Below are 26,389 nucleotides of genomic sequence, written 5' to 3' on the forward strand. Positions count from 1 at the left end.
GGATTTGTTAGGAAATCGTTTATAAAGGCCATGGCTGTTGGCATGGGGAATTGAAGAGAAATGAAAGTATTTATTTTCCTGGAATATATGAATCTATTTTAAATATTCTGTAGGAACCTGTCATAGAGACCTGTCAGAGCAAAGGGAGCACCCCCTCCTCCAGCTGCTGCTGCTCCTGAGAGGAGCTGTTTTGCAAATTGGTTTTCTCTTTGGACTGCTAAAATTTCCTTCCCTCTTGTGAGGCTCACTTTATTCTCTTCTTCATATGTTAATGGGCGTTTTTAAATATGTGTGTTGGGGTCATTTTCCTTAGTATCTTAGTTCTTCCTTTTCTCCCCTGTCAAGATTTCATATCTCGGGCTAAGACTCAGGGATTTCTGCGCATGCTTGGTCGGCAAGTGCTGCTTTCTTACTGGCTTGTCTTATGGTCCATGTTCCTCTGTGCCCTCCTCCTACTGTGGGCTGCCTCCTGAAGGATGTATCTGGGTGGCTTTGATACAAAGTTTTAAGCTTGCCCCAGGTTTCAAGACTGTGCCTTTGGTTAATGCTCCTAGATTACTCCTTGTCCGCTAACATGGACCAAGTTCCTACTTTCTGGGCTGATTTATGATTGTATTAGGGAAAACTCTACCAGGGATATAAAATGCCGTGTCCCATGCTTGGGCCCGATCTTCCGCACTATCAGTGATGGAAAGTGTATTTTATAACCCTGTGCCAAATCGAAATCAAGGTGATTTGTGCATCAATCTCCCGGATAAAATCAGGGCATGCTCTATTGCAGTCTGACCTTCCTAGTGCCTTTGTTGGTGCCGCTTGCCTGTGTGCCTTGGACCCCAGAATTGTATCACCCACTGTAACCAAAGGCTTAACTGCTCTCCTGGAGTCTTCCCAGAAGAGGAGGCTCCTGTGGACTTTGTAGCATGAAGGACTGCAGGCAGCTCCTTGAGCCTTCTCTGAGCATCTTTCAAAGCAACCCTGACCTCCCCAGCTATTTTAAGAAGTGGACTCTTACTGCAAGCTGTCAGAAACACATCCCAGAGAAAGCCGGCATGCCGCAGGCTCTCTCTGTCTTGTACATAACCCCAAGAGCTTGGCTGGAGAAATAATTCACTTTAAAAAAGAGCAGGGACAAGAAAATCACCTAGTTTGCTCTTGTTGCCCCTGTCAACCATTGGTTCTTCTTGCAGTTGTCACGGAACAAGGTCAGGACTTCCAGAAAAAAACCTGAGTCCCTCAGTATTGTTCCAGCCCTAGCTGCATGCTCTATGACACAGTACATGTCTGGCTGGGTCACAACAGCTTTGAACAAATTTGTGTAAATTGTAGATTTCTAGGATGCGAAGTCTCTTCGTGCTGCTGCTGGTGGGAGGGGGTATTTAGGGTAAATGTTTTTAAGTTAGGGTTTTATGACTATAATCTGAGTTTCTCAACTTATATTTAACCCAAACTTCTTTTTAAAGTAATTTCATCTCTTTTGATTTCTTAGCCTTTCATAGCCTAGGGAGGAGATCGGAGGTCTCCTCAAGTGCCACAGCCGGCTTTGTGAACCTCTTTAAGATATGCTAATGGATGGGATGATTATTAAGATAATATGCCTTGTGTAGGAAACTGGACTTAATTATAATATCTATAATCAGTCACCAGTCAGAAGTTATAATTTATTGTTCCCTAATTTGCCTTTATTACCAAAAGATATTTAACTTAAAGGGATTATTTAAAAAAAGAAAAAGCCCGATTTGAATGGTATTTAGCCAACTTAAAAACTATTTCTTTCAAACTTTGATAAGCTCCTCACATATAATTTTAGGAAATAATATGCCAACATGAGGGAGTCATTTGTGCTTGTTGATTAAAACATGGGAAAACTACTTTGTAAGAAGAAAAGGTAAAGGTTTTTTTTTTTTCTTCCAGATCCTCATTTTCAGAATGCCAGGTAAACTTTTACAATAGATTCAAGTCGGGGTGGTGGGAATAGGGTGTTTCCATGGCTGGTAGGGTGTCTATTAACAGAATATCTCATGTTCCTCTTTGTAGATGATAATCTCACCCCACCCCTGTCAAAAAGGGAGCAGCATTTGCCAGCACTGTGACTTCATAGGGCTTGTTCCACACAACGCCACTGGCCTTCTAGACAAAGGACCTCTGCACTCTTTCTCCTGACCCCCGCCCTGGCACGACTCTGGGGTCTTTGGCCACACAGGCATGGCTTTCTTGCATCTCTTTGTCTCCGAATTAATGTGGATGTTAAAGGGGCCTTACCCACCCTCCACCCCCGTGTGAGATGACAGTGGCGACTACTCTCCTGCCTCCCAGGAACCTTTGTAATCAGAGCAGCTGCACTTTGGCTCACGCTGCATCGCTCTGAAATTATTCTCCAGGGAAGTGACACTGGGATGTCAGAGACATTCCTCCTGAGATGGGGGATCCACGGGCCCAGGGTGTTGCCTGTATTGTCGGCGTGAGTAAACTTCCCATTTCCCACATCTTGTGGCTAAGATCATTCTTGAGCCATTTGGATGGGACTTTAGAACCCACTAGAAGCAGAGCTCAGAATGCTGCTGTCTGCATTCTGTCTTCCCAGGTCAGACATGTCGTGTGTGTGTGTGTGTGTGTGTGTGTGTGTGTGTGTGTGTGTGTATGGTTTTTGCAAGAGTGCAGCAGTCTGAAGGTGACTTGAATATTCTTTCATAGGATGGAAACTAAATTCTCTTACTGAATTGAGAGTAAAGATGAAGCAACCTTTGAAGACTAAACCGCACATTACCCAGAGTGTTTGCGGGGTGCTAGGCTAGGAGAGAGCTCCCTTGATATGCAGACTGATGTAAAGCGAATGAGATATTTCCTGGCCCTTCCTGCATGGGTTTCTCACCAGGAAACCCTGCTGAGCAGCGGTGTGACCACAGTGGTACTGAGGAGCACACTGGATGCAGACAGCTCTGGGATGGAGCACTACCTAGAAGAGATGGTCTTTGGATATCACCAGAAACCAGCAGTTGCAGGGTTAGTGGTTAGGCACCGGCAGGTTGCAGATGGAACTTCCGTCTTTACACCAGGGTTTTGTGTGTCTATTCGAACTGAAGCCTGGTCAAGAACCCTTTGCTGGGTCAAGGGACAAGGCACTCACTCCCCAGAAGCTCCAGAGGCTCAGAGTGCCACCTCCCTTACAGAATTAGACCCACAGTCCCGAAGTGGCCCACAGTGCACAGCTGGCCCCAGCTGGAGAGGTGATACAAGGAGCACTTGGGGTCTTCATTTCCCTCAGGCCGGGCTTAGGCCATACTGAAGATCACAGCTGTGCTTGACTCTCTCTCTCTCTCTCTCTCTCTCTCTCTCTCTCTCTCTGCCTTTTTCTCTGAATATGAAGTCGGCTACTTCCAGGCATTCAGCTTCCTGTCTCAGGCTATGGTGCTGAAATTCCCTCCCCCACACACACTCACTCCCCTTTCCCCTCAAGTCCTGAGACCCTAGGGGCAGGGATTTTCTGAACCATCAAACCTAATCTCTAGTCTCCCTAGCCCCAACTCTTCAACAGGCCAACACCAGATCCCCAAGTGTTTGCAAATCTGATTTCTTCTTCCTCTTTGCTTTCACAACCAGATCAATTTTACAGGTTCACTTATTATCATCCACGAGTCTGAGTTACAGAACTCTAGCCCACACCACAGATGTCACAATTTCTTACTCGGGGACTCTGTTTAAAAGTCACACCTAGCCTCTGGGAGGCAAGATGACATTTGCATAGTAGCAGATCTGGGTTTAGCCTTAATTGGTGCTTGGCTCCTATACTGGACAAGAAAGCAAGCCGAGCACTCAGCTAGTGTTCTAAACCGAAGGGAACTGCTCCTGAGTCCCTGCTCTTAACCTCTAGCCTATGTAAGGATGCCATAGTGACAATGTGTTCGTCCTTGGCTACTCAAAATGGGGGTAGTGGAAGTGATTCTCTGTTGTGTGTCTCTCTGTTGTCTTTTGGGACAGAGTTGCTTTGTAGGCTGGTCTCAAACTCTTGATCCTGCTGCCCACTCTCCCAAATGCCGGGACCACAGACATGTGCCACCAAGGCTCCCCAATGATTGCCTCTTGATGAGCTGGTGGAGAGGGTGGTTGTGATGATGGTGACAAGGTTGAGAGGAGACTTGCACATGCAGGTCTGGGCTGCAGCTGAGTGGTAGGGAACGTGTCTGCCGTGCACGAGGCCTCGTGTTTAATCTCTCAGACCCCAATCCCCGAAGAATCCAACTTGAAGCAAAACAAAATCTTTGCTTATTTAATCGGCAGAGGATGGTAGACCAGAGACTTCCAAATTCTCCCCCAAATGCTTTTCCTGATACAAAGAGCAAAACCAAGCAAAAATCATCTGGAGGGGCTGAAGAGGTGGCTCAGTGGTTAAGAGCACTGGCAGTTCTCCCATAGGACCTGGGTCCGATTTCCAGCACCCACATGGCAGCTTATAACTGCCAATAACTCTACCTCCAGAGGACCTGAAACCCTCGCAAAATACCAATGCACATAAAGTAAAAATAAATAAATCATTAAAAAAATCATCTGGAACCCAGAATTAGCCCCAGTAGGTCTTGGGGTGAGGTAACTCCATGGACCTGAGTGTGCTGACCTTGGGTATGTCCATGTCAGGATAAAGAAGGTGGATCTGCTTCATACTCTGCCTGGCATAGAAGGAGTCTAGCTGGTGTCTGGGGGAGGAAGGCCTTATGTCATGGGAGAGGACTCTGGAGGTTTGTAGAAGGCAATAGTGTGTGGCTCCCCCTCCGTATTATTTGAGCTCTCTCCCCGGAGCTGTTGGGAAAAGCTTGCAAGAATTTCCTGGACTCTTGCAAACAGAGGTCTGCTCCACCAAGAGCAGGGTTGGCTGCCACTCCCCACAGAATCAGATCTTTGGCATCCTAGGCTCCTTTCGTGTCCCCAGGTCCTATATTTGACCTCACTGAAAGACAGCTCCAGAAACCAATGCCCAGGAGAACAGGGGGTTTAGTCTCTCTCATTTGTTACTGTTTCCACAGTGACTGGAACCGTCCTTAGCACATACTAGACAGTAAGAAAAATATCGTTGGGGAAAATGAATCTTGTCAGGAGCCCAGAGGCTTTACTATGTATTTGCTCTGTGACTGAACAAAACTGTGGACTTTGTTCCTCTAGCCTGCTACTGCCACCAGCTCTGTCTTACAAAACAGAACAATGTCAGTTGAGTTCACTGGAGCTTTGAAGTGTAAAAGCTATGAAATTGATTTGAAAAGGACAGTTTTAGGAAGTTCAGCTAATTTTAGAGTTCACAGGAGATAGTGTTTCTAGAAAATACGCTGCAGACACGCTTTCTTAGACACTTCAAACCATCCTTCCAGTTACTCTTGGGCTGAGAAGTGAAACGAAACCAGCTAGAAATGAGTACTACCACACACCAGAATCTTCGGATGTGGTTAAAGGAATATCCAGTGGGCAGCTTATAGCCTCAGTGTAACACTCAGACAGGGAACTGAAAAAAAGATAAACCAGCATTCAACTCAAGAGACCAGAGAACACCACCTCCCTGAAATATGAACATATGCACACGCATGTGAGCTCTCCTCCCTCACCGCACGCATGCGTGCACATGCACACACATAAAGAAGTAAGACATTTTCTTCCAAACTTTTCCATAGATCACGACAGTGGGGTGTGTTTTTATTAGGGTCTTTTCTGAATGCTGTCACTAGTACAATTTCCACTAGCCAATAACTGCCACTCTGTAGAGGAGAAATACAGTCTCAAAAAACCGGGGGGGGGGGGCGAGAGGGAGGGGGGAGAGAGAAAGAGAGAGAGAGAGAGAGAGAGAGAGAGAGAGGGCAGCCAAGCGTCTGTTTCCTCATTGTGCTGGACTGTGTGTCCTTGAACTGTAAGTCAGCACACACCCTTTCTCCCCCAAGTGGCTTTGCCAGGGCATTTTATCTCAGCAACAGGAAAAGGAGGAAAGACACCTGGTGATCTGACCTCTACGCACGCAGACCTGGTAGCATCTCGGATGGGACCTGGATCGCCTGTGACAGACAGAAAGGGCAAAGGGGACACAGCTGGCCTTCTTTCCTGTTTCTCTGCTTGTTTGGGGGTGGTAACTCTGATAATCAGCAGAAACCAGATTCTTGATCCTGAAATGGTGAGGAGAACCCCCTGCCCTGGCTGAAGCTGAGACTTCCTGTGTCCATTTCTCTCAACAGGTCCTAACTTTGGGATCCTATTTAGAGCAACTCAGAGAGAAGGCCAAACCTTTCGCTGTCTCTAGTCAGGGTGCTGGTCTAGCCTTCCCTACTGCCAGGAAGGACTTTAAAGCCCAGATTTCAGCCCTCCTGAGGCTGCTGCCCCCCCCCCCCCCGTACCATCGACTTGCATCGGGCTCTGGGTATATTGGGGGTTCTCTCATGAGCGTAGGTGTTCAGGTGGAGGCTCCCCTGGACTTGCTGGCCACTTGAAACCTTGTTTGAATCAGTTTGGGTCGTTAGGTTTTCTATAATGGGTACCTCATAGGAAGTTTTCTCATAGGAACTTAGGAGAGGTTTATGCGCATGCCAGCTATGACCTATGATTTGCCTTTCACGCCACTTTCTTACTGAAAATAAAGTAGACAGAGACCGTGACGCCCCATTTCAGAAGGGAGCTTAAGTACATAATTTTGAGTCCTATGAAATTGTCAATATTTGTTCATTTCTTGACCTACAAAAACAGCAATTTCATGCTAGTCGGCCTGCTAAAACATGGTCTACTGAGTCATCCCTTTAGAGACTTACAGCCTGTCGTAACTGTGAATTGTTCTGTTGCCCTCCTCTGTCTACTTCTCCGGAGGAGTGGGAAGACAGACACCTGGAGCTTTCTTTCCCGTTGTAGTATTCTGCTCTCTTTTCACCTGGAATTTACTCAGTATCACACTCTGCACAGTGCAGGAGGGGCACGTTCTGTTAACCAGAGATCCCCTGTAGCAGCTCACAGATTTGTTCATTTTTGCGTTCAGTCATGTCAATTGATTTGATAATTGCCAGGGAGACAGACACAGGCATACAGACACACAGAACTAATGTCGGGCCGCAGGATTTTTTTTTTTTTCCTCGACGGTAGGATGAAGATGTTTTAGTTACTGGAACTCAAATGTCACCTGGAAGAATAAGAGGAGGTACTGGAGAGAAAGAGAAAGGAGTGGAGATGGCGCGGCGTGGGAGGCAGGTGGCCCCTCTTGGTTACCAAGTGCAATGACTCCCGAATATGACAATAAATCACGGCAGGAATCAATCTGTCGGGAGGCTACTGCTCCGTGCTGATAATGCATCAATCAATAGTTAATGTTTACACTTTAATTAATCCACACACGGGAAGCATTCTTTCAGTGACAAAAATAAAGGGATGAGAAATAAAACACCTTTTATATCAAGGAGCCGCGAGTGCACGGTATGTCTGGTGGCTTTGATTGGAGCTGTCATTGATCACTGGGGGTTCTCTAGCCTTCTGGCCGCATTTGGATACCAAGCTAATGTGGAGGAGGGGCACGAGGGGGTCAGAATTCAGCTCGGGGAGATGGTGACGTCCTCAGAACTGCTGCAGAGCGTGGATTCCGGCAATGGCAGCAGAACCAGAGACAGTATTGGATTCTAAGCATTGGTGGCATTTCCCAGAGAAGACTTTGGATGACAGATGACAATCTATTACTCTAGTGGGAGCAGGGTGATGAACTTTAATATGAAAAGCATATGAGAAGAAGAGAAGTGGCCAACGAAAGAGAAGTTTTCACTGTGAGGTTGGGGTTCAGTCAGAACAATCATTTCAGACTTGTCTCTCAGACAGGATGAGGGAGCCAGTGTGCACCCACTCACCTCAGGCTAGGGGTGTTGAAGACACACTTCCTCCTACTCCTGAGGTCAGAAAGGTTCCTGCAGCGTCATCTCCTCTTTCCAGCAACGTCAGCAGCCATGTTCAATGGAGAAGGGCATGCGCACCTGTCAAATGCCGCTGCCACTCCAGGTCAGGAGAGTACTGACTGACACCCACCGATTGTGGAGTGTTTGAAAACAACTGCAAATGCTTTTAGGCCCAACTGTTTCAATTACTTTCCCCCATCGTATCTGGCAATCCAGCCCTGTTATTTCCCTCCACGCTGGAGGAGAGGTGCTGTCAGGACGCATGTGCCCGTCTATGGTATGCTACTGTGACAAGTTAACAGAAGCTGGGAGCTTTACAGAGGTCGGCTGGCCCGAGTTCTAAAGACTTACGAGCGTGGAGTTGCTATGTGAGTGGTTCGGGTAAAGGCTTCATAGAGACCATCAAGACACGAGCAAACTGGGCATGGGGCTCAGACCTGCAATCCCAGGACTTGGGATGCTGAGGATCACTACAAGTCAACCTGGGTTTGCAGAGTGAGCTCTAGGCTAGCCTGGGCTATAGAGTGAGATCTTGTCTCAGAGCAAAACTTCAAATAATACAAAAAACCCAAGAAAAAACAAACCAAACAAATTCTTCCAAAACCAACCAACCAACCAACCAACAAAAATCAAATCAAACCAAATCAACCAAATAACCATCTGGTCAACCAGCTAACCAGTCAACAGGAGATATCAAGAAGTAGCCTATGAATGCTGGGGGAATACACTCCCAAGAGGAGAAAAGTATATTCCTGGTAAGGGCCTAATTACTTGTCCCCAGTCCCCAGTGCCCACAGGCTCCAAACCACCTTGTGACCACCACAGCCTGCTTCTAGCACATGACCTTTAGGGGGTCAAGTCATGAAGCAGTTTAGAGGCCACGAGTGAACTTCCTAGGGCAAAGTGTTCACTGAGACCCAGAGAAACTGAGGCTGGTAGAGTGGCCAGTAGATTCACATCACTCTTTTGTTTTGTTTTAGAGACAGGGTTTCTTTGAATAGCTTTGGAGCCTATAGACCAGGCTGGCTTTGAACTCACAAAGGTCTGTCTACTTCTGCCTCCCAAGTGCTGGGATGGGATTAAAATACCGTGCAACCACTGTCTGGCTTTTTTTTTTCTTTCTTTTTTTCCACCCTTTCATCTTTTCTTCCCTCCTTTGTTTCTACCAGACCTGACTATCTCTGAGCCAAACAAATTCTCCCTGTGACTCAGTTCTTACACATTTATACAGTCTACTTTATAATGCAGGAATCACATTGTACCCCACTAGCCAAAAACAGCTAGAATGATATACTAAAGTTGATCCATGTAGAACACAAACTACAGTCACCCAGTGCAGACTATTAATCTCCCTTCTCTTGTGCATTTAAACTGCATGTGACCCTCCCCAGTTCCCCTGCAGCTTACTACATTTATTCCGCTGACCATATTTCTAATTGGATGGGTAGAATTGAAATGTTTTAAAGCTGCTGGTACAGGAAGCTGGCCTAGTCTTTATCATTCTGAGTCTTAGAGACTGTTAGGGAGTCTTTGGATACAAATAGTCGCCTGGGCTTTGCTAACTCTTCAGTTGGAAGCTAGCTCCAGCCTCGCTCTCCCCATTCTAAACCTTGCCCAGATGTTTGGCTGGGAAGCCAACTTCACTCCTCCCATTCCAGACCCCATCCCTGAGTAAGCCTGTCAAGGGTCAGCTTTTCCCCTGGAGTTGCTCAAGACCATGCCTACAGGCATGGAAGACCCGGTCACTAGATCTGCCCTGTGCCCTCTCTCCTGCCTTCCTGAGAGTCACCTGGGAGTTGTCACTCTGCTTTGCTTTGCTCTGTTTATTAAACTTGGATTTATTAATTCGGCTGGATTTGGCTTATTGCATTGGGAGAGGAACTGTCTACCAGGGATTTTTCAACATACTTATCACTAACAAGTGAGGAAAAGGAATCAAGAGAGGGTTACTGGCTGGCCCGTGGCATCTCTGGTAACCTTAGTAAAAATGCACTGAGCACCTGTGGTGTGGCAGGCTCTTGGTAAAACCAGAAGCCCTGCCATGTCTAGTCAAAGTCTTTGCTTCTTGCACCCCTTACCACCAAAGTGAAATGCTTTCCTCGTCTGTACACTCTTTACATTGTGTGAGGACCTCTTAGGAACACTTTAATCCAGTGTTGCAACTCATGGTGACTTTACTTCTTAGAAGGCACTTGGCAGTGTCTGGAGTTGGGGTGGGAAGGAACCACAGATCATACCTTAAGTAGAGACAGAAGGACTCCAATGTAACCTACAGTGCACCTGCCAACTTCCTGCAATAGTGTGTTCTCCGCTTCAACATCTCCACAGTGTCAGATTTTAGGATCTCTGTTTTGATCCCTGTGTCCTCCCTAGGGAATCACTTCCAACTATAACCCAAGCATCCATCTAGTAGAACAGGGATGCTGAAGATGGTTAGTCCCAAGCATCCATCCAGGAGAACAGGAATGCTGAAGTCCCATGCATCTTGTAGCCTCTCCTTTTGGTACCCAGCTCTGCCCTTGCCCAGTGATGCCCTGTATTGATGTAGTTCACACACACACACGCACACACACACACACACACACACACACACACACACACACACACACACACATCTTTCAAAGTTCTCCCTGGAGATTGACATTGACCCAAGCCCTGACCTGAGCTGTTTTTATTGAAGCCGTGGGCAGATCATTGCGAAAAGAAGGAGCCTGAAATCTAGAGTCTGGCTATCTTTGAAGCTGATTGTTAATTCCCGAAGCAGAATGAACCCCGTAGACAGATTCCCTAAGTGGATTCCGTTTCACCAGGTTTAGAATTCCCAGGGCCTTCTCCTTTGTCTCCCCAGCCCTATCACTAGAGCTTCGCCATGCTCGTCTGGGCCGGACACCATATTCCTTCTACCCCTTTGCCTGGGAGTTGGCCACGTGAACTGAACAAGCAGTACCTGGGTTCTACACACCAGAGAGCAGATGACCTTGCACTTGGCCTTAGCCCTTCCCTGGTGCATGTGCTCACACTCACCAGACTGTCATCCCCACCTGTGTTAAATGCCTGGGAGAAGCAATGCAAAAGGAAGAAGGATTGGTTTGGGCTCATGGCTTTACAGGTCTGAGTCCACTGTCACTGGCACTATTGCTACAGGAAGTGGACAGAGCATAACAGTGGTGGGGAAAGCAGCCCAGCAGAGATGTTCTCTCCATGATGGCTGGGAAGAGGTGTATACGGGAGAGACAGAGAGGACCAGGAACAAGGTGTAACCTTCAAAGGCAGGGCTGCAGTGGCCCACTTCTCTCGGCTACACTTCACTTCTTCAAAGGTTCTATTACCTCCCAAAGTAGCATCACCAGCCAGTGACCAAACCTTAACCACGTGAGCCTGAGGGCCATTTCCTATCCAAATCATGGCTGGGCTGGTTAGGGTTTTCCTTAATACACTGAAGTCATGTGTGTGTATTGTTCTTAGGAATTTTGTCATGCCTAGGAACCTCTTAGAATATTACATGCTTAATAGTTTCCTTCTGATTCTCTAAATTCATTTTATACATTTTATTCATTCATAGGTAGAAATCAGTTTGCACAAAAAGGAGATAACAGGAAAATAAACATAACAGAATAAAAATCTTCCTATTATTTTCTAGCTGAATGTTGCCATTCCTTGAAGGTTCTAGGTATTGTGTACATGTCTCTATTTGTACCCAGGAGAGTCAGAAGCTCAGTGCCATCCTTAGCTACATTTAGGTCAGCTTGTGATTCATCAGGCCCCATCTTATTTTAAAAAATAAAGTCTAGCACAGAAGGGATTACCCATGGGGTAGCAGGCATCTCCTGAGATCCTGGGAAGGCAGTGCCAGTACCACTGGAGTTCCAGATCTCTGCTCCTTTACATGGTTCTGGGTGAGCCTACTGATGGGGCCAATAAATCTTCTGTCCCTTTAGTTCCCAGGGAGCCGGACACTTCAATCCCCCTTTAATGTGCACACAGGCACATAGTTGGTCAGGCAGTGAGAACACTGGAGTGTGCTGGTTAGCTCGCCTGGCTCCCCATGGTGAGATTCTCTAGCCCTCTGGCCCAGGGTGTGTGTTGCAGCTAAAATCCTCTCGCACACATGGCTGGGGATGTGCTACAGTTTTTACCTGGCATGGGACCCTGGGTTCAAGTTCCCATTTAAATAACACAAAAGAAAATAGCCTAAAATGTGCATCAGTGGCAGCAGCCAGGTCCATACAGAAGCATCAAGGAAGAGGCCTATACCATTCAAGCTACATTCTCACAGCCAGGCTGTCTCAGGGCCACAGTAAAAAAGCCATGTGTCTTCTCTGACTGCAATGGCCAATTTTGTCTTTACTTACTAAAAAAAATCAAACTAGGGAGAAGATAAATTCTAATCCTATTTTGCATTGAAGTTTCAGGGTTTTTTTCTTAAGTTTTTTTTTTAATGGTAACTGAAAGAACACTCCCTGCAGAATTGCTATAAAGTTGTTCTTCAAAAAGTGGAATTAAGGTACAGATGATTTTAGCCACAGCATTTCTAGAATAATAAAAATGAGTCTGAGGGGACTAGTGGGAAAATGTCTAACTTTCTTACTTAATAAGTCTGATTTGCCCTTCCTTAATGAGGGTTATGCTTTTTTTTTTTTAATTTCACGATGGCAGAGTTGGAGGACTTATGGTCTTTATCATTCCTAGAAAACATATTATCGTACAAAGTAGACTGTTGCCTCAATAGCCAGGAAATTAAGTAACTTTGGGAATCTGTGAACGAGTGTTAAGTGATGGTCTTGCTCTTTCCTTTGGGTACTGCATGGAAGTCAGCCCTGCTCACACCTCTCATGACTGAAGTCAGAATGAGAAATGAATGAGTGTCTGAGTCAAAAACAAAACAGATTTAAAATTCTGAAATGAGCGTAAGCCATTTTCTGTGTTGAAATCTCAAAGAACAAATCTAATTTGGGACTAGAATATCTTAGAAATGAAGAGTCAGGGATGAGCCATGAGTTCCCTTTCTGTTATGCAGTGATATTGATGACCAGAAGAAATTGCCATGCCCATTTGCTGCCCAGATGGCTATCTCTCAAATTCTAGGCACCCATAAGCTCCTATCTACAGCATCCTTTTCTATCAGTAATAAAAAACTAAATGTAAGCTGGATGGTGGTGGCTCTCACCTTTAATCCCAGCACTAGGGAGGTAGGTAGGGGCAGGCGGATCTCTGTGAGTTCGAGGTCAGCAAGGTCTACAGAGCAAGTTTTAGGACAACCAGGGCTACACAGAGGGGCCCTGTCTAAATTGTTCCCCCCCAAAAAAGAAAGAAAATGAAATTTAGGGTAAGTTTCCAGGGCGACAGTTTATTGGGGGAAGTGTGAGTACTGATGGATGCTGTGTAAACTTACAAAACAGGCCTTCAAGTTGGCTAAGGTGTTAGATGGGATATTGTGTTTAGATTCCGCTGGTTAGGTTGTTTTGAAAGATTTGGTGAAGAGTTCTGCTAAACTGTCTTTTAAAATATAGGGCTAATTCCACCACATGTACTGGACAAGGTTGGACAAACCCCCTTACTTCTGGGATAACAGAACCTAATGCCCAGAGGACAATTAGATGCTTGTGGTAGTATGAATGTAATTGGCTCCCATAAACTCACAGGGTTAAGCCCTGTCAATTAGGAGGTGAGGTTTTGTTGGAGTAGGTATAGCCTTGTTGGAGAAAGTGTGATGCTCTGGGGGTGGGCTTTGAGGTCTCCTGTGCTCAAGCTATGTTTCATTGTAGATAGACTCCTTCCTGTTGCCTGCAGATCAAGATGCAGGATTCTCAGCTCCTTCTCCAGCACCATGTCTGCCTGCACACTGCCCTGATGATAATGGACTGAACTTCTGAACTGTAAGTCACCCCAGTTAAATGTTTTCCTTTATAAGAGTTGCCATAGTTACGGCACAGCAATAGAAACTCTAAGACAGATGCCCATTTATTACAACCCAAGAATGCTCAACTTGATATTGTTGGTAATGCTGCCATACTAGTTAGATGGGGGTACTTGGAGGAGTTGGAGATGGAGGTTTTTGGATTTTCAGTTGAGTGGGTTTTTTTTTTTTTTTTGAGAGGGAGTAAAGAGGTAAGGGGTTAGCCTTCTAGGAAATCAAGCTGCCTCATCCATTGTACAAAGGCAAATTATTCCAAAGCCATCACTCACCCACCCATTCATGTATCACCTGCCCATCTATCCACAATGTTAATGATTATTTCTCTTTGGGCATTTTTTTAGGTCCTAGGGATATGAGAGGGAAAGATGTCATCTGTGTCTTCAGGAAGCAGGCAGTTACAGAATGCAATGCCTCCCTACAGGAAATCTGCTCTGATTCATGTGGGAACTGGGAGAATCTGTGTTGAGAGCTGGTGGGACTCACAGCCAATCTGTGTTGAGAGCTGGTGGGACTCACAGCCAATCTGTGTTGAGAGCTGGTGGGACTCAAAGATGAACACACAGCCAATCTGATCCCTGAAATGTCTTAGAGCAAAAAAGCATCATTCCTTCCTCTCTGTCTTTCTTTTTCAAGATTACTGGCAGGCACTGGAGAGATGGTTCAACAGTTAAGAGCACTGGCTGCTCTTCCAGAGGACCCGGGTTCAATTCCCAGAACCCACTTGGCAGCTCACAACTGTCTGCAATTCCTATTCCAGCGGATCCAATGCCATCATGCAGACATACATGCAGGAAAAACACCAATGTACATAAAGTAAAAATAAATAAATAATTTTTAAAAAGCTTTGTCTACTATTCTTTATTTACCTTTGCACTTAGACTTTAGAATCAGCCTGAACCTGTGGAAGGTAATGAGTGCTGTACTTTTCCTGGAAGGGAAGGAGCAATCAATCCTCACTGTTCCATTCCTGGCTCTAGCATTTGAGTCTTTTCTCTTTTTTTCTTGATAGTTTGGCTAAAGGTTTGTCAAGTTGGTTGATCCCTTCAAAGACCCAACCTTTGATTTCATTGATTTTTTTTCTGTTACTTTTGAAAGCTGTGACTCAGTCGTTTTCACCCTAATCTTTATTCCTCCTCTCCTCGTGCAGCTTTGGTTGCATTTGCTCCTTTCCTAGTTTTGTTGTCTTCTCAAAAGAGAAGCTTAAGTCATCAATTTTAGACGTTCTTTTAAGATATTTTTTTAAAAAAACTATATGTATGTGTATTTGCCAGCATGTGTACCACATATGTGCCCAAGGAAGACAGAGGATGTTGGATCCCTTGGTACTGCAGAGCCAGACCTGAATCCTTTGCAAGAAGAGCTGGGTCATCTCTACATCCTCTGAATCTTTGAAAGATTATTTTTGTTCTCTATTTTTAAGATTTGTTTATTTGTGTGTATACTTGAGTGTATAGATACTCAGGAGGTTGTGAGTCATCACATGGGTGTTTGGAGGTGAAGCAAGAGAAGTAGGTGCTTTTAGCCACCAATTCACCTCTCTCCGGCCCTACACTTTGTTAAGGAGCTGTTTATAACCATAAAGTTCTCTCTCAGTAGCTTCAGCTCTGTCCTGTAAGATTCTGCAGATTGTAGATGAATCCATTTTTTTTTCAACTCAAAGAGTTTTCGAATTTCCCTCATGGTTTTACTAGTTGGTCATTAAGTCGGGAGAGTGTTGACTTCTGAACACATATGGCATGTTCAAGTCTGTTTTTGTTACTTATTTTTAATGTTATTTCATCAAAGTCCGAGAACATTTTGCATGTCATTTCAATCTTTTTAGAAGTTCTGCAATCCAGTATAGGAGCTAGCACATGGTGTACCTCAGTCTACCTAAGAATGCATCTCTTGTCGTCTTGGGGTGGAGAGTTCTGTACAGATGTCTGTCAGGGATAGCGGTTCAGAGTGTTCTCTGTGTCTCCTAGCTCCTTATTGAGCCTCTGCTTAGGCCGTTTTATACACAATGTAAATACGTAAATAATAATATTATTATTCTGAGCTGTCCTCAGATTTATTGAAAACATTCCAGAACAGATTCGACTGGTGCCACATGGCATTTTGAAATTCTTCCCAACTGCAGGTGGGAGAGGCTGTGGCGATCCAGAAGCTTCTGCATTTCCTTAGTGTCAGGGTCTGCCTCAGTGATCTCCTGACCCGGGGATGAGAGACCTCAGGAACATAATTATCCTTTCTCCTCTCTCCCCCTCTTGCAACTTGACTGAGCCAGGGCTCCCAGGACCTATCTGAATCTGCCTCTTCAGCTGTGTGACATTGCCTGCTAGCTTGACATGGAACTTCATGCCGGGGAGCATGGCGATCTCCACATACACGTGATTGTTGGTGTGGAAGTCCCTAACCAGGTGCATGCAGTACCTTCTTGATGATGGTCCAGGCTGCCTTCTGCACAGTGCTAGGGTAGCTTCACAGCCTTGGTGTGGATGTGTCCCATGTTGGCAGATCCTGTTGAAGGAGAGACACAGCCATTATTATCATGTTGCCTGTTTTCTTTTCAATTTTGCCAGCTATTGCTTCTGACATTTTAGGCTCTCTTGTTAGGTTCATATATGTTTGTGGCTGCATATTTTCTTGCTGCATCAGACCTGATATTCTTATTGGAAAGGTCCTTCTTGTGCCTGGAGACTGCCTGTCTTAGTCTGTGAATGGGGCTGCCACCGCTGAAAACTGTATCCTAACACACAAGTGCAGCCACAATCCTCAGCACTAACGGCTTGCTCCACAGCTTTCTGAATCAGCCATTTCAAGTTCTGCATAGGAAAGCGTTCAGAACTTACTCTGCTAAGCTCATACTCCCGAGGAGAGCCTCTCTCTTACGTGTTTTCCCTTAGCGCTTGTGGTATTTGAAGTGTTTTTAGGCTTCCGTTCTCCTAAACTAGCTCTGTTGGTTCAAAATGAAGTATTTGAGAGAATCTCTTATAAAATGAGAGCCCTTACACTGATTTGAATATATCCTACTTTTTTTTAATCCAATAAGTAATTTTCAGGAAAAATAACCTAGTACTGAAGGATATGTCAGCCCCAGCTGAATATGCAGTTTTCATTCTACACCATAAAAATTAATCTAGCCATATACCATGGCATATATACTCCTCTGGTTTCCTGGTGTTTTGAACCTGCCCAGCCCAGGGCCCTGAATCTTACTAGTGAAGTCTTGTGGAGTAGTTCATGGCCTGCAGCTAGACATGTAATCGGGTGGTCAGGCACCCGAAGGCCATTGGCTGGGTTTGCTGTCCTTCTTCACTCCATTCAGCACGGTCAGATAACCAACAGGGGATCCTCAGAAGCAAGAGAAAGCACGGTTTTGTTCTTCATAGGATTCCTTACTTTTCAGACACCAAGGATGTTGAGTCATTTGGGATGGTGTCATCATCCCGGGCCTGCTGATCTGGGTCACTGGCTCTGTACCATTTAGAAGCATTTTCAGAGACATGTTTTTAGAGAAAAAAAAAAGGCCATCTTTATAACCAAACAACATGCATACACACACACACACACACACACATACACGCATGCACGCATGCACATGGCACCTGATGTTCTCCATGGAGTCTAGAATCCTAGGAGGGAGTGACAGGGGCCAAGATATTCTCTTGTCACATAGCTAATGATTGCATTCCCGTGGAAATGTGGCTGGGACCAAGGATGCTAGCTTTTTATTTTGTCTGTTTTTTATGTGTGTATCCAAATGTGACCAAGAAAGGCACATCTTGGAAAGTCAGATCATCTGGCTTTAAAGCATGCATTGAAAACAAGAGTGCCATCAGCGTTGTTAGCTGTGTCCTGTGTTCAGGACTTCTGAGTTGAAGTCTCTTGTTCTCTTTCTACTTCTCTCTTACCCCCGGGGTACCACTGTCTGATTTTAGGAGACTGAATAAAGAATAAACGTGTTTGACCTTGACTAATAAAACCTCTGGAAATTCAAAGAAACCTGATGCTTGTGTGCTGGAGGCTGTGACTTGGCAGATGGATGCAGGCTCAGTACGTGTGACTCCATGAGATAACCCCAGTCCTGATGTAAATCTTCTGGCTTCAGATCTGTGTTTGAAGAGTAGTCTATCTGATAAAGGTCTCCAGAGAAACAGCAGGCTTCTTCAGGAAGCCCTGGACTTCCTGGTTCTGCAGACACTGCAAGGCCACCTTGACAACCATTCCTCAATTGATAACATTTCTAGTCTCTGGGGCCCAGAACCCCACAAATGAGAACTGACTCGCAGCACATCCAGTGGCCGAGCAGATGGTGCTGGTAGACTCAAGGATGAATCAAAGCGTCCACCTTTGAGGAGGCTATGATGGTGCTGCTGTGTGCCGTCACCCTGTGGGACCACAGCCTTTAGACGTTTTTCTTGGCTGATATGAGGCCTAGGACTCAGCTTTGGACAAGGTGGGCAAGGGTTCTGGTCTTATGGAGCGTCCTTTGTTAGTTTGTAGAAGGTGGACAGTAAATGAGGAAGCAGAACTAGGCGTCCATCACAGACCGAGATGGCTGCTGGGAGGGAAGGGCACAGAGAGACTCCTGTGGAGCCGACACTCAACTCCCTCCATTTCTAGAACCATTTTGGTGGAAGCCATGACCCCTCCTGGGTATTGGTCTCCTAACAGTTCTGGGAAAGCAGCTCTCTGACTCAGCCGTGGGAAAAGTCTGACAGCTTGGCTGCCCAGGAATTGACGATAACCAGGGCCTTTGGGGTTCAGCTACCTGGAAAGTTGAAACAAGCAACACAAAGTTCTGACCGTCATACTTTACACAGGGGTGCTGACTCCCGGAAACAGCAGGACTCTTGTTTGCTCTGGTTTTTCTGCTCAACCTGGACTTCCTCAGGTTGGGCTAAAGGTTATAGTATTGATTTTTAGCGGAAAGAGTTACAGTAGAACAACAACAGCAAAGGGACTGGAATGCTTTAACACTCAAAGTTCTTCAGGTGACATTCTATGGTTAGTTGAGGATCAGGGCTCTTTATCTGGCCCTGGGTTTGTGAGGAGGGCAGAGCTCATCCTAAACAGGTTGTTGGCTCGGCCTACAGTTTTTTGAGTCAACCTTTAAAAATGTGAGGTTTGACCTTTTAAAAAAAAAAAACTAAATTTCTGGTACTTCTTGGAAAATCTGGAGACCTGTCAGCGAGGGCCGGCTTCCTGCATGGTACCATCACCTAGCAACATGAAGCAGTCGCTTCCTCGGAAGGTGGCTGCTACAGTTCATCCGTATCTATCCAGGGCAGTGCACTCATCGTGGCCACCAGCTCTGCCATGGGAGGTGTTTGAACATTCGGACATGCTGTTGAGTTGCCAGTCCTTGACAACCCCAGTACAGTGTTAATTTGGAAAGCAAAGGTAGCAGTGAACCTTGAACTCTAGAGCTGAAAAGACCTTTAAGGAATCACCTCCACCCTTGTCCAAATCAAATCCAAAGAGGACCCTAGCCCATGGTCGTGTGCCCTCGGTGGCATTGGTGACAAACTGCTCACATATAGACATCCCATAGCAGCCGTTACACCGGGTAGAATCCAGAGCAACCGAGGAAAGCATTCCTATATTCTGAAGACATTCCCATCTTAATGGTCTTGGAAAGCAAGAAAGAAAGTGACGAGGAGATCTATGTTCTCTTAGGTCTGGGCACATTTCATCTTAAAAACCTGGTGCAGATATTGACCAGGTCACCTGAGCGCTGTCTTGTTGATCTGTGCTTCTCCGCAGTGAGGGTGAAATTGTCAGAACAACGTTTATCCCTTTGGGCAGGAGTCTGGGTGGGGATGGCATGAGGTGGGAGGAAACGCTCTTATCTCCTCAGGCACTGGAAAGGAGGAAGCTCCAGAGACTTGTGAAAACGTGAATCATTCCTTGCTCACACAGGTTCCCCTTTGACTTTGGAGTCTGGACTCTCATCATTCCACTTTGGCGTTCAGATCAAGAAAATGGTCACTATACTGCTATGGTAACGCTTCAGGTGCTGGGGACCTGGTGTAACCCCAAGATGATGACATGTGCTGTCCTCTTACAGCTCTGACAGAGTCGGGCTCTGCTCAGTCATTCGGGCTGTCACCATCTAATGTCACGTTTAGTCCTTGAACAACCTCGCCAATGGGGTAACCGTTACTGTCCGCAGCTGGCAAATGAGAAAACTGAGGCACCAACAACCGATATGCCAAAGTTGAGGAGTGTGCCTTGTTCCCAGAGACATCTCACTGCTATATCTTACTTCAAGTCAGATCTTGAGGCAAAAACGCACGCACGTTCTGACATTCTCAGTACTAATGCAAATAGACAGGGCATCCCGCCTCCTAACAGGCGAGAGCTGCGCTACTCAATACAGTACTCACCAGTCACATGGGGCCACTTAAACCTAAAATCATTAAACTTACTGAAATTAAAAATCTAGATCTTAGCCACACTATAGACTTGTGCCGGAAACTGCAAAGCCGCATGACACTGAATCCCACAGTCCATTTCGGGCACTTAAGATACAGAGCGCTGGAGTACTCCATAGAAAGGGGATGGGAAAGCAGTGTGGCAGATGAAGGACCAGAGAGACGAAAACTCTTCAACAGAGACCCAGGTTTTGAAAAGCACACAGTTCAGCTGTTGCATCTAAGTCCCTCTCTAACTTCCTGCTCCTGCTTCCCACTCGACTCTTGTTCACTCTTCCTCGTTTGCAACTAGACCTCACCTCGCTCTCGGCTCTGAGGGTTGGTGTGTGACTATCAGTTGGTGGCTATCAGGGCCTGCACACTCACTCAACCCCTGCAGGAATCTTTAACAGAGACACAGTTGAGAGTCCTTGGGCAGTTTATGCAAACTCGGACCCTGAGTGGGATCACCTGCAAAGGGGGTCTTTGACCCCGGAAGGTCTGCAAGTGTCTGCACAAAGGTCCTGGCCAAACACTCCATAGCCAGAGCTCTACTCAGTACCTTGCTGGAAAGGACTTCTGCGTCACTGCCACTGCCCCGGAGTGATGCTCCTAAGATCACGCTTCTGGGTACCTCCTGGTCATTACTGTATCCTTCAGGTTAGCTCCCATGATGATAAGTTCTGGAAAAAAAAATCAAGAAGGAGTTTGGTCTCAAAAACAGTTTTCTATAAGTTTTATGGTTTATATACCTGTCCCCCTTCTTTTGAGTGGGTCTTTATTTATTTTAATGTGAGATCTCACTATATATGTGGTCCTGATTCACTTGGAACTCACTGTGTAGATCTGTGTAGATTAGGCTGATCTTGAACTCACAGCATGCCTCTGTCTCTGGAGTACCAGTATTAAAAGTGTGTACCCCCATTGCTGGCTTGGGAGAAATACATTTCATTTGTGGGTGCCTGAAACGGTGATAGAATGGAGCTCCAAAGAGTCTGCATAGCCCTGTGATGAAGTCTGATCTATAGGTTAAAGTGGTAAAGGGTAACTCATAGGACAGGTCAGCTGTAATGATGCAGGGTAATCCAAGCCTTGTGAACGAGCTCTCTGCCCGCTCCCTCTGACTACACTGCACGCATCCTTCTTCTGCCTAACGGGATGCCCACATGATGGGATGAAGTGACACAGCCTTGTGCTCTGTGTGAGGGCCACTCCAGCACAAGTCCTGAGGTGTCCTCTTAGGGGTTGTGATGAGCGAGGTGACCATGTGGCTAGCCAACAGGATTAGCTAGAGCAAGGATAGCTGATCTGAGGATGATTCATGAGTAGCAGGCAGCAGTGCGATTTCCTCCAATCAGAAAGGCATGCAACTTAAAACTTGCTGGATTTTTCTTTCTAGAATTTTCCCTTTGAAATTTGATCACGGGTAACTGAAACCAGGGAAAGCAAAAGTGACACACAAGGAGAGAGCAGTCTAGTTGGGTGTTCCCACCGGAAGCACAAATCTCCAGTAGTAAGTGCCGTTGTCATACCAGTCTGGACGCTGCTTGGACAACCAGTAACCGGGAACTTATTACCCAAGGACAGTGCTTGGCAGCCTGGAGCTCCTTGCTGGATTGACAGTCACGTGTGTCTGGCTGAGCCACAGACAGGAAGGGTCCTGAGCTTTAGGTCATCCTTCCACGCCACTCAGCCATCTGAATCTCTTGGTCACTGTAGAAATACGGCAGGGCAAATTGTGTCTCCAGCTCACTTTGGGAAGTTGCATGACTATCCCTGGGGGTGGGGCCGGGTGGGGAGAGGTGGAAAGTGAGCCGAGAGAATCTGGCTATTAAACACATTACCTGCATTTATGGTTCTCGTGCCCCAAGGCCTGGGATAAATCGGAGAAGGAAAAACATTCCACTCTGGCTCTCAGTGACCCCTGAAGGAAGCCCCCCATGGAGTCATTTAGGATAGTAATTTGAGCATAGACTCCAGCGTGCGTTCCTAGCCTTCCCTCCATAAACGCGGGAGCCTCATGATAATCGGCACCAAAGTGCTTGAAAATGTGGCCCAGAACCCTTCCAGATGAGAGTCGGGCTCAAAGAAATAAAAAGTTAAGGGCACGTTGCTATGGCATTAACGTTGAGGGAGTGTGCAAGGACTTCAAACTGTGCTCTGAAAGTGTGTTCTTTCTGCATGCCCTGCCCATGAAACGCTAAACCAGCAAAACCATTAAAACGTCAGACAGGGAGCCAGGTGGAAGAAATGCATGTTTAATAGTAAACATGTAACCCATGGTAATTGTGTCCCTTGAAAAGTTAAAGATGGGGGAGAGAGAGGAATTGAGAAGAAAGCAAGCTGGGGGGCTGCTGGGCTCCTTCTGCCCTACGCCAGCAGGCAGGCCTCCTAACTCAGCAAAGCTCACGAAACCATCCCCATTCCTTCCCTTCATGAACGCTCTGCAGCAAATTACCAAGTCCTGAGTTTCAACTTGCTTCCAAAACATTAGGTTGAGTTATACAAAGTGGCCAACATTGCAGCTTCTTGGGTCTATGAAAAGTGTCGACTATGTGGTTCAACCTCATCGTATCTCAGACTAGCTCACTTGTCCACACCCAGTGTCACCATCTGGGTGCAAGTGGCCTTGTTCTCTTATTCAACAAGTTCAGGAGCCTACCGCATACACAGGCAAGTGCCACTGTGAGGGAGAGACGGGTCTGGAGAAGGTGGCATTCTGGTTTCTAGTTCTGTCCTCTTAACTGGAAGGAACAGATTTCTTTGCTGGGTGATGGTGGTACACACTTTTAATCCCAGAACTTAAGAGGCAGAGGCAAGTGGATCTCTGTGAGTTCTAGGCCAGTCTGATCTACAGAGCTCAATATTGGGATGGTCTCACTCTGATTTAAAGATGGCAAATGTCACTGTGGTAGTTTGAAAGAAAATGGCCCCTAAAGGGAATGGCACTCTTAGGAGGTGTGATCTTGTTAGAGAAAGTGTATCACTGTGGGGGCAGGCTTTGAGATCTTATATGCTCAAGATACCACTCAGAGTCTCAGTCTACTTCCTGCTGCCTGCATATTAACATGTTACAGCTCCTTTTCCAGCACCATATCTGCCTGTATGACACAATGCTCCCTACCATGATGGTAATGGACTTAACCATTGAAACGCTAAGCTAGGACTTCAATTACATTTTCTTTTATAAGAGTTGCCATGGTCATGGTGTCTCTTCAAACAATAGATTTCTTTTGCTAACGAAGATAGTCATGTTATGCTCTGAGGATAAAAATCCATTGTACATTTTCCCTAGCTTTTATATTCTTGTTCTCTCCCTTTCTGCAATGTTTGATGAGGCTTGGAGAGAGTGATATAGATGCTCCATCTAGGACTAACCATTCAATAGTCAGTTACTTTTAACACTTTGACCACTTAGCAATCTCTACAGAAACAGCTTCCCTCTCCAAAAAGAAGCCAGTGTGACTAGTAACAATGGAACAGTTATCTACGTGAAAAACATGAATGTTTAGAAGAAAATTTGATAGGCATGTCGGATCCACTCAAGAAAACAATAATCGTTTGCCCTTAAGGTTTATCACCTCTTTAACCAAGGACTTTTGCCCTGAATTATAGTACTAGACACCAGTTTGCTCTGTGCAGTAGGCTTTGAATCCAGAAAGCAGTTGGTTACACCTGTAACTCTTGTGCCAATGTTGCGCAAGTGGACACATTTCATCTGGAATGTTGATGTTTCAGCACTCAGGGTCCATACTTGACTATTGGTTACAAATACCTCTTAGCAGTTTACATAGTATCTTTTGGTACTAACAAAGTCAGTCACCAGGGAAGACTTAGTCACCTTAGTCCCGGTTTGATTATTTTATTTCATATTTTAAAATTCATTCTCTCTCTCTCTCTCTCTCTCTCTCTCTCTCTCTCTCTCTCTCTGCGTGTGTGTGTGTGTGTGTGTGTGTGTGTGTGTGTGTGTGTGTGTGTCTGTGTAATGCACATATATAGAAATCAGAGGAGTTAAATTTTCCTTCTACCATGTGGGTTCCAGAGATAGACCCCAGGTTGTCAGCCTTAGAAGCAATCACCTTTACCTATTGTCCCCTAGCTTGATTTCTTCATGTCTTTCAGCCGAAGCAAGTGATGTCTTCAGCAATAGGTCTTGTTATCTAATTCTGGCATGCAATTGACAGTAGTGGTAATAGCCTTTATGGTTTGTGGCCTCTCTGGCCATTAGCTTATGTCAGTAAGGAACTTGGGCACAATCTTGTGGCTCCTGGAAAGTGCCTTCTGCCCACACAGTGTCAAGTGTGCTTTATTTCAAACCCTTCAATTTTTTTTAAATGTTCTTGCGGATCTTTCCCAAGATCTATAAGACAGTCAAGAGTTAGCACTACAGGAGAATAGTGGGTGAATATAATATAATATAATATATATATATATATATAATAAAATATCGTATAAGGAATTCTTAAAGAATTAATAAAATATTTTTTAAAGCAGCTAGCATTGCATAACAAAACCTTTTTTACAGAGAGTAGGCAGGATCTCTGAGAGCTCATTGGCCCATTCCAAACAAATGTTTATTGGTCTTGGGAAGCTAAGGGGATACTAACATCAAACATTAGTAAGTATTAAGATAACATGAAAAATCCTATCCCTTGTATCAACTGTGTCCTTGAAAGAGCACACGGGGTATGAGATCTCGAATGAGAGACACTATCTCCATCCATGTTCTCCATGACCAGTCTGGCTTTCTCATCGTGGAGTGCTGCCTTGGGGTTGCCATGCGTCTCGCCACTCCTCACAGACTTAGCAGGAATCATTTTTACTATGTGGCCTGGCCCAGGGCCAAGGGGAATAAAACTGTGCTCTGCTGGAATTGATTCGTGGGGTCTGACAGGCTCTGCCTGTCACCATGGCTGCTACCTCTCCTGAAAAGGTTGCAAGCAGGGTGAGGTCTCCACCCTTAGAGCTCTTTCCTGCTGAGAGAAAGGTGCATAGCTCTGCTGAGGAGGGAGCTCCCTGCCCACCCCTGGGACAAGCCCGACCTTTCTCTTTCTGTCCTTTACTCCTTCCACTCATTTGGCCAATGGTTGCCGAGACCCTAGAGGCTCATCTGCAGGGTATTTGGCTTTCTATTAAACTTCCTGAAGGACTCTGAAACACAAGTCTCCTACATTTGAATGACCTGGATAGGCCCTTTTCCTGCTTTTCCTTTTTGTCATCTCCCCACAATGATCTACTGCCTTGCTGTGGTGGTTTGAATAGGAATGATCCTCATAGATTCATGTGCTTGAATGCTTGACCCATAGGGAGTGGCTCTCTTAGGAGGTGAGGTCTTGTTGGAGGAGGTGTGGCCTTGTGGGAAGAAGTGTGTCACTGTGGAGGCGGGGCTTTGAGGTCTCATATGCACAAGCTATACCCATTTGACAGTCTCTTCTTCAGCTGCCTGCAGATCAAGATGTAAGACTCTCAGCTCCTTCTCCAGCATCTATCTGCCTTCATGCTGCCATGTTTCTGGTCATGAGGATAATGGACTAAACCTTTGAGCTATAAGCCAGCCCCAGTGAAATGTTTTCCTTTTTAAAAGTTGCTGTGGTCATGGTGTCTCTTCACAGCAATAGAAACGCTAACTAAGACACTTACTAACCCAATTGCATAGAGATCTAAGCCGTTCAGACATGCCAGGAGTCTCCTACCTTATAGAGAGTATTGGCCCATGACAAGGCTCTGCAGATTCACTGAAGCTTCATATCAGAGGTCCCAAGATGCTGGCTGACTCAGCTGACTTTTCAGTTCTCCTGTGAACTCAACCGTACAAGTCCATTTAATGGGGCATCAAACACTACTTCTTCTGTAGCCTGTTTGCTTAGTAATACTTGTCCCTTCTGATACTCAAAGGGACGTCGGAGGGTGGTAACCAGATGGTACAGCCCATTGGGGTTTGTGCAAGACTCTTCATTTCTTATGTAGAAACCTTTTCCAGGCCAGCGAGATGACTCGGTGGGTAAGAGTTGCCTGTATTCAAGCCCAAGGATGGGCCCGATTTCCAGAACCCATTTAATAGTAGGAGAGAACTGACTCCCACAAATTGGCCTCTGATTTCTACGGGTGCTGTTTCGTATGTGAACTCAGACACACAGGCAAACAGGTGTGAACATGTGCGTGTGTGCCCACAGACAGACAGACAC

At 45.8% G+C, this 26,389-nt stretch overlaps 1 long non-coding RNA gene across 1 annotated transcript in view; it reads left to right on the forward strand.

Moving 5' to 3' along the window:
- Positions 1–14,647, forward strand: part of LOC125395406 (uncharacterized) — a 57,348-nt gene extending 42,701 nt beyond the window's left edge. The window contains exons 2-3 of the long non-coding RNA XR_015736022.1: positions 13,655–13,765; positions 14,440–14,647. This is a non-coding gene — a long non-coding RNA (uncharacterized LOC125395406). The remainder of the gene's footprint in view (positions 1–13,654; positions 13,766–14,439) is intronic.
- The last annotated feature ends 11,742 nt before the right edge of the window (positions 14,648–26,389 follow it).

This window comes from Myodes glareolus, chromosome 22 (genome assembly GCF_982192425.1).
Source record: "Myodes glareolus chromosome 22, mMyoGla1.1, whole genome shotgun sequence".
NCBI lineage: Eukaryota > Metazoa > Chordata > Mammalia > Rodentia > Cricetidae > Myodes > Myodes glareolus.